Source organism: Pinus tabuliformis, chromosome 5_2 (assembly GCF_031772625.1).
Source record: "Pinus tabuliformis cultivar Carrire ecotype Pingquan chromosome 5_2, CPIR1, whole genome shotgun sequence".
In the NCBI taxonomy this organism is placed as follows: Eukaryota; Viridiplantae; Streptophyta; class Pinopsida; order Pinales; family Pinaceae; genus Pinus; species Pinus tabuliformis.
Window position 1 is genome coordinate 672968409 of NC_142306.1, and position 9060 is coordinate 672977468.

At 35.1% G+C, this 9060-nt stretch overlaps 2 pseudogenes; both read left to right on the top strand.

Moving 5' to 3' along the window:
- The first annotated feature begins 604 nt into the window (after nucleotides 1–604).
- On the top strand, nucleotides 605–4021 carry LOC149160894 (putative helicase MAGATAMA 3; annotated as a pseudogene).
- A 713-nt stretch (nucleotides 4022–4734) lies between these two features.
- Nucleotides 4735–5865, top strand: LOC149160895 (adenosylhomocysteinase pseudogene; annotated as a pseudogene).
- Nucleotides 5866–9060: the final 3195 nt, after the last annotated feature.

The following is a 9060-nucleotide window of genomic DNA, read 5'->3' on the forward strand; positions in this document are numbered from 1 at the left end:
TGCAATGGAGGTATACAAGATGCTTATTGACAGAGAATATGACATCCAAGAGAGGAAGGGAGGACAAAACTTTACGCCCAAACCAAATGATATTCTTATACTCTCGACAAGAGTACCTCAACGTGTGGAAGATCTTCATGACTCCATGCTGGCTTTAGTAAGTAGGACAGAGTGTGGTGAATATGAAGATAGCAGTATTCTCGAGGTGAAAATATGTGTTCCAGATATGCATCATTTTTGTGCCAAAAAAAGCAATATGAGAAATGAATGTTTTGGTATTTATCTTGGTAACATGGCAACAAATTTGTGAATTTGGAATGCTTTGCATCTTGAGTTGGGCAATGAAATAATCAATTTGGCTATGCTTGGGAAGGCAGTATACTATAATACAAAGGTGTGCACTTGTACTATTTTAGGTCTCTATAGGATTTGAAATATCTATTTTTTTCATCGGTTTTGAGTGAACTGTAATCTCACTAGTTGAGTGGAAAAGCTAGAAAATGAGCCCTAACCTAACTACGATTTATAGGACTATAATGAAGACAATGTCAAAGAAAATGAAGATGATATAGATATATTGAGAAACAAACATTATGAGTCCCACATGTTGAATGATTCTCAAGCTTCTGCTATATTTAGTGCAGTTAATGCTGCTAAGAAGAAAAGGCGTCCCTGTATAAATCTGATCCAGGGCCCCCCTAGGACAGGGAAGACCTCGATGCTGGTTTCACTTCTTTTTGTCTTACTTCATCAGAGGTACAAAGTACTAGTGTGTGCACCAACAAATGCTGCAATATCAGAAATTGCGTTGAGATTCTTGAAATTAGTTACAAGTCCATCTGATCAGTGCCTCGATATATGCAACTTTCCCTATGTTTTGACCTTGAGTGACCTTCTACTAGTTGGAAATGAGGAGCGCTTGGATGTTGAAGGTCCTCTAGAAAATATTTTCCTTCCATATCAAGAGGAACGCCTGTTAAAATGTTGTGTGCCAATGATAGGATGGAGGTAGAGAGTGGCATATTTTCTTGATTTTCTTGAATCGGTAGTTTCACAATATGAGGTTTTTCAAGAAACAACACAGAATATGCAATAAACAACAGAGAAGACGCAATCAGTTAACTTTCTACAATTTGTTAGAAAAAGGCTTGGAAACTTAGCTGCAGACTTTTTTGAGTGTGTGGGGATTTTATTGAATGATTATCCAGGACCAATCTCAGAGAAACAGGATTTGGATTATCTGACTGAAGCTATTGAGTGTTTTGTAAATCTAATTCAGAAAAATGCATGTAAGGAGAAAATTCTTAGAGCATGCTTTTCTGGTGATGGAGAAATATGTGAAGAGGCAACAAAGTGCACAGAGATATTTAGAGAGAGAGTGATTAACAATAGAAAGTTCTTAAAAGAATCCCTTTGCTGCTCGAGAAGTGAATGTATCCATCTCCTAAGGAAGGAGCTACACTGTGCAAGAACAATCCCCAGGCAAAACATTTTAAAAATGTGTTTGTCAGGTGCTAAAGTGGTCTTTTCAACTGTATCATCGTCTGGAAAGAGCTGCATGAACTTGGCAACACCATTTGACTATTTGATTATTGATGAGGTGGCCCAGCTCAAAGAGGACGAATCTACAATTGCACTATAGATTGAAGGTGTAACACATGCATTTCTGATAGGAGATCCAAAGCAGCTACCGACAACAGTAATTAGCAAGGTTTGTTTACAGTGGCCTTTTCAAAAGTCTCTTCCCAATTTCATTTTCCTAAAAGTTCTTATAAATTTATTAATTCCATGCAATGATTGGTTCATCAGCTTGTGGAGAAAATGAAATATGGAAGAAGTCTCTTTGAAAGATTGGAGAGGCTTGGACACCCAGTTCATCTTCTAAATGTACAATATCGCATGCATCCATCGATAAGTCTTTTCCCAAATGGGGAGTTTTATGACAACCGTATTGAGAATGGTCCCAATGTGGAAATGAAGCCATATGGCTATGGCTATCTCACATCAGAAATGTATGGAGCATACACATTTATTAATATAAAGGACGAAAGAGAGGAGGAAGATAATTTTTGGAAGAGTAAGAGGAACATCATGGAGGCTATTGTTGTCATGTACATACTTTCTAATATATACAAAGGTAATTTCACTGTTATGTTTGATTTGTATGTATACGAATGTGTTTTCTTATGTCCTAATTAGACCATTTTCAAATTGGTGTAGTGACTTGTCTAATTAGACCATTTTCAAATTGGTATATTATTGTAGTGAAATACCTTTACAATTTCAAGTGGGTACATATGTGTCCTAAAGTAATGCTTTTTTTCTTGACTATTCAAGTTTTGAAAAGTATGTTGCTTATCTCAAGTGATTTATAATAATGCACTTGTTAATTGATTGGTTTGGCCCTTCATACTGAATATAATAAGAAGAAATGCATTCTAAAGGTTGTTTAATCTTATTGTTAAATTAAAAGAGGAAAAGCATAAAAAAAAATGTGCATTAGTTAGATTTCGTGTTATGTAATGTCTGTATCCGTGATTTTTGAATTTATAGAAGGTCATGTTCTATTGAGAATACCTTTTTTCATTTGTTAAGAATTGTTCATTCTTTTCTTTTAGAAAACTAGTATCAGTTCCAAGGAAAAAATTGTCAAATATCTTCTCTTCTTCCTTAGAGTATCTGGGTGGAGGGCATTTGAACTACCAGCCATAATGGTGGTTGGTAATCTCGAGGGACTCTTGTTGGATTTGAACTTGTGACCTATAGTCTCCTCATTAGCAACATGCCTTGGGCCGATGGTTCGAATGAGTTAACTCTTAGGGCTGAAATTTTGGTTGTAGCCAAAAGGGTTAGTGTCTAGTCTTAAGGATGACAAGAGTGTTGGCTTTGATATGCTTATAGGGTTAGTGCAGTGCAAGCTTCACATGTTTGACCACTAACTTTGGGTTCTCCCATGGAAATATCAAGGGCCAAATGCTCACATGGGAATTGAACATTGGTCATTATTGAAAAGCTCAAAATTCCTCACCAATGGGTCTAAACCCCTTTGGGAAACTAGTAGCCATCAATAACATCTACTCCCTTTGTTGGAAAGAATGTACCATCAACATAAGTTGGGAGAACTTCTTTTAGTAGGGAGAAAATGATGAGACTTAATAATCATAATCAGAAGTGTGCATAATAGAATTTAATAGAATTTATATGCTCTTGATTTTGTAGGTCAAACATGTTGTCGTTTCACTACCAGAGAGGTTTGGTGAGCTTGAGTGCACTTTAAGATACTCTGAATTTTGCACTATGAATATCAATTTAGAATAGTTATTTGGACATTTTCTTTTTACATTTGAAGTTTCTATAATCTCTCACAAGAAAACGAAGTTTGCAAATCCTACATTTATGGTTTTATATATTCTTTGATATCTGGAAAAATCACTTTCTATTTTTCAAATATAGATTAAAAGCTTTCTGACTTGTTTTCTTGTATGGCCATTAGTAGAAACCCTCCTATCTTGAAATCAACTCTTGCAAGTACCCATTTATTTACAAATTCTAGGCCTTGAAGCTTTCCCTGGTGTTAAGAAGATTCCCATCAAGCCTCAGATTGATAGGTGGGTGTTCCCTAATAACAACAGTGGCATCACTGTTCTTGCAGAAGGACATCTGATGAACTTGGGTTGTGCAACTGGCCACCCAATTTTTGTCATGTCTTGCTCCTTTACAAACTAGGTAAATATTTCTAATGCCCTGCAACCATTTCTTGTACATACTAGATTTCTTAGGCATACCAATCCCTTGATTATATTGTTGCGTATGATCCATTGCTATTTTCCAGAAATCCCCATTCCCTGTACCTAGCCCCGTTACATTAAAACTCATGCAACATATGGTGGAGTGGGTCATGCATGTCATAGCAGTGTCCAATTTCACCAATTAATGTCATAACCATGCTCTCTGTGCTTTTTCATAAACATTCTGTTGTTTTTTAATAGATGTTTTCAGGTGGGCATGGTGGGGATGTTGAGATCTCGTCTAGATTTTTTGAAATGGGATCTTGCTTATATGTTGTGATATGGATTTAGATTCTTGCTTCATTTCTTTGTTGCTTGTTGTTTTTTAATAGATGTTATGAAGTAGATGCGTGATTTTTTGAGATTTGGTCATGGTGCTTTGAAGTAGGATCTTGTCTATGTGTTGTGGTTTGGATTTGAAATTTGTTCTTATTTATTTTTAACTCACACTTTTCTGGTGGTTTTGTTGTTGTTTAGATATTGTCAGGGTGTTTGAGATGTGAAATCTTGATTAGATGTTGTGTTTTTGATTCTAGCAATGAGTTTTGTGGTTGTGTTAAAGCATTCAAGATCTCATCATCAAATTGCTATATAGATTTATAGTATAATATGGTAAATTTTAGACCACAATTTATCAGTTTTGAGAGTATTATCTTATATCTGTTTAGAGCATTAGGAAGTATCTTAATATTAATGCTAATCTTAATCATGTAATACGAGCTTCTTGATGTTGGATCTGATATGGCCTTGAGGGCATTTTGGTCTCATTCATGATGTTATGAGTTGCACTGCTCTTGTTAGTTTCCTTGATTCTTCGGTGTCATTGAGATAACATCATGATTCTTTTGGTATAGTTATCTTGCATTGCATTACATTTTAGGATTCACTAGTTTCCACTACATTAAAAAAAATATCAATTTTCAGGGTGCTGAATCAATGTGAGTTCATGGCGGGTGTAGAAACATCTTCATATTTAAAATCAAGGACCTTTACATATATTCAATTATCCAGTTATGGTCGGTTAATATTAGCTAAGGTTTTATAAGCAGATTGGACTTGTATCGAAGTTTTGAATTATTGTGAATTATAGATCCATGGTCAGATTTCTCAGATCTTTTTTTCTTCAAAAAAATTCTATTTGAGATGCAGTTTGTGTTGATTCTGATTCTCTTTCTTCTTTTGCAGTTTGACAACTTGTATGGATGTAGGCACTCTCTCCTAGGCAGTCTTATGAGAGCCACAGATGTCATCATTTCTGGTAAGGTTGTTGTTGTTTGTGGGTTTGGAGATGTTGGCAAGGGTTATGCTGTAGCCTTCAAAGTCGTTGGAGCTAGGGTCATTGTTACATAGATTGATCCTACCTGTGCCTTGTAAGTGCTTACAAAAGACCTTCCAGTTCTCACCCTTGAGGATGTAGTTAACACTGCTAATATCTTTGTGACAACCAATGGCAACAAGGACATCATCATGGTAGATCAAATGAAGAAGATGAAGAAAAATTCCATTGTTTGTAACATCAGTCACTTTGACAACGAGATTGATATTCAAGGCCTTGAAACTTTCCCTAGTGTTAAGAAGATTACCATCAAGCATCAAACTGATAGGTGGGTGTTCTATGAAACCAACAGTGACATCATTGTTCTTATAGAGGGACGTCTGATTAACTTGGGTTGTGTAATTGGCCACCCAAGTTTTGTCATGTCTTGCTCCTTTACAAACCAGGTAAATATTTCTAATGCCCTGCAACCATTTCTTGTACATACTAGATTTCTTAGGCATACCAATCCCTTGATTATATTGTTGCATATGATCCATTGCTACATAGGTGGATGTTCCATAGATGGTGCATAATCTCTACTTTTTGTTGCAGGTCATTGCTCAGTTAGAGCTCTGGAACGAGAAGAAATCAAGGAAGTATGAGAAGAAGGTCTATGTGCTACCTAAGCATCTAGATGAGAAGGTGGCTGCTCTGCACTTGCCCAAGTTGGGTGCCAAGCTAACAAAGCTTTCTCCTGATCAGGCAGAGTATATCAATGTTCCTGTTGAGGGACCTTACAAGCCTGCTCACTGTCAATAGTGAAAAGATCTAACATTTGGGATGGCTTGTTGGACGAGTAGCAAATTTCCTCGTTGTTTGCAAATAATAGAAACTGTAGCATTTATTTTTTACAGCGCCATTGTTTCAAGGGACCTTACAAGCCTCCTGACTACATACTGAAGAGATGACATTTTGGGTGAGACCTGCTCAATGAGTATCAAGTAGCAATGATCCTCGACATATAAAGATCTGGCCTCTCTTTGTCAGCATCTCCATTGTTTAGGTAAAATTATAATAAAAAATTTCTATCGCTTGTATATGTGGTTGCTAAATTTCTTGCAGCATCACATCAAGCATCTCGTTGTAAGGAAGCATGGTCTTGAAACACCCAAAGAAAAAAAACACATGCACCTTTCTTAGGACCTATTTGTAAAGATTTAATAAAGGTTATAAATCATGTGTCAGTATTTTTGTTTTTCTGTTTTGTTTTGTTTTTTGTTTTTTTTGTTTTTCATTGTTGTGTTAATCAATGGTTATAAATGTAGTTTTTAGGATTTCCATAACTCTTCACGTAATTCTTTAAGGTGTTCTAGCTCAATGGAAGAGCGTCTGCCTTACAAGCAGGAGGTTGGTGGTTCGATTCCATTGTGCACTACCATGAATTAATCAACGATTTTGTAGTTTATTTTTAATTAAATGTTTTTTATATCAATTTATTTCAATGGTGAGATATTCATTGTTTTATATTGTCTCTAGAGAGACAAAAGTGATATTTAAATAAAATTTTTATTTTATCTAAAGAGACAATAGCTAGTATTAAATACATATTGTCTCTAATCTGAGTGTTGTCTCTAGAGAGACAATAGCTAGTATTAAATACATATTGTCTCTAATCTGAGTGTTGTCTCTAGAGAGACAAAAATGAAATTGTCTCCTAAGAGACAATAATGCTTGTGTTATATATTGTCTTTATAGAGACAATTTTTTAAGACAATAATCTTTAGGACAATATTTTTTAAGACAATAATCTTTAAGACAATAATTTTTGAGACACCTGCTTAAAGACAATATTTAAGACAACAAGCCTTTTTTGTCTCAAGTTAAGAGAATTTACCCAAAAATTGTCTCAAAAATTGTCTTAATACTAATCTTTACAGATGATATATTAATATAATCCAAGTAATTTGAAGAGTAAAAAAACACTTGGAAATAGTGTTACAGACACTACATGACCACTAGCTATTTTCCAAATATAGCAAGTGTGAATTTGACTAGGAGAAGATACAATATCTTGGTCATGTGATATCCAAAGAGGGCATAGTTATACTTGATTGACTAGTTTCGAAGGATGTGGCAGACATAGGGTCATTCATGGGAACTATTGGGTATTAACAAAGGTTTATAAAAGTATTTCAAGGACAACACATCACATAACTTCCTTGCAGAAGAAGGTAGTGAAATTTGAATGGACACAAAGATGTCAGGAAAGCTTTGAAAAACTAAAACATCTATTAACAGTATCACCTGTGTTAAAGATAACATGTTGAGATAAATATTTTTTGTGTGTAATGATTGTTGTTTGGAAGGTCTTAGAGGAGTACTAACGGAAAAAATACACACGATAGCTTATGATTCTCAAAAATTAAAGGAAGATGAGAAAAGACGAGAAAAATTATGCAGTCTGCGACTTAGAATTGGAAGTGGTCATTCACGTCTTTAAGATGTCGAGAAATTATTTAATGGGTAAGAAAATTACTTTAATAACAAATCATATAAGAGTGAAATATTTTTTTATCTGACCTAACATGAATTCGAGGTAGGCTAGGTAGATGAAAATTCTAAGCGAATATGGTTTTGTGTTAGGTCCCTACACTACTAGTGTAACCCCTTATTGTTATTAGTACAACCCCCTTATTATATTGTTTTGCCCATTTAGTCCCCATATTGTTATTATTGTGCCCCGTAGAGCCCATTATTGTTATTATTGTGCCCTTACATTATTATTGTTATGTCGGCTCTGATTGTATTATGACCCTTTAAACTCCTATATATAGAAAGGAGGTCTTGTCATTTGTATCATCCAAGAATTGTTCATTTGTGTAATGTAAAGGAGGTTTCCCCCTTGAAGAGGCTTATTTCTAAGGCGTTGATCTATGTTTTCTATCTTTTTGTGAGCTGATTTCATAACATTTGGTATCAGAGCTTTGGATTCTAGGGTTTCGCTGCTCCAAACAGGTCATCATGGAATTTTCACTATAACTTTTTGTCTGCGACGTTTCAAAAGCTAAAAAAAAAACCCATTTGAGAAAAAAAGCTTGCTCAAGCTCAGGTCTGAATTTCAGATCTTGTCTCACTTTATTTTTGGAGATATGATCTAAGTAATTTAGGGTTTTTGCAAGCTCTAGAATTTCATCTAAAATAGGTAATCGTGGAAGGTTTGCTATAACTTGTTCACTACGAAGTTTCAGAAGCTAAAACAAAAATCCATATGAGAAGACAACAATCTGAATCTCAGGTCCGAATTTCAGATCTTGTCTCGCTATATTTTTAGAGATATAATCTGAAGAAGTTAGAGTTGTTGTAGACCCCCGAATTACATTCCAAACAGGTCACCTTGGGAAAATCGTCATAGCTTTCACTCTGAGCATTAGATTGAATTTTCGTACGAAGTTACAAAAATACGACAGACTATAGTGTTTCGAGTATCATTCTCAAAACCTAAGGTTGAAACAGTGACTTGCATCATGTCGTAAATGTTCACTGTATTGAACTAGTCTATACTTAGGTCATCATGGGAGATTTGACATAACTCTTCATTGGAGAATCCAACCTTGATCAGACTTGCGGGGTTAGAAATATTGCTCAGAGGGTTACTGTAGGAAGAATTTTAGAACTTAAAGGTATGAAAGTACATAGTTACAGTGGTTTCAAGATCGAGCTCCTAAAATCAAGAAAAAGTGAGTTGAGGAAGTTTGATGGCAAGGATCCAGTAAATTAGATACTACAGATGGAGAAATATTTTGATCTACATGGTGTACCACTGTTACAAAAGGTACGTATTGCATATAATTATTTAGAACCGAATCAATTTTTATAGTATAAATGGTTTTGTTCTCGTAAACCACTTGTCACGTGGTCAATTTTCATGGAGGAAATGATAGCACATTATGAGGATACAAAGAGAAACACCTTCTTTAGCCAATTGACAAATCTCAAACAAAAGTGTTCAATGGC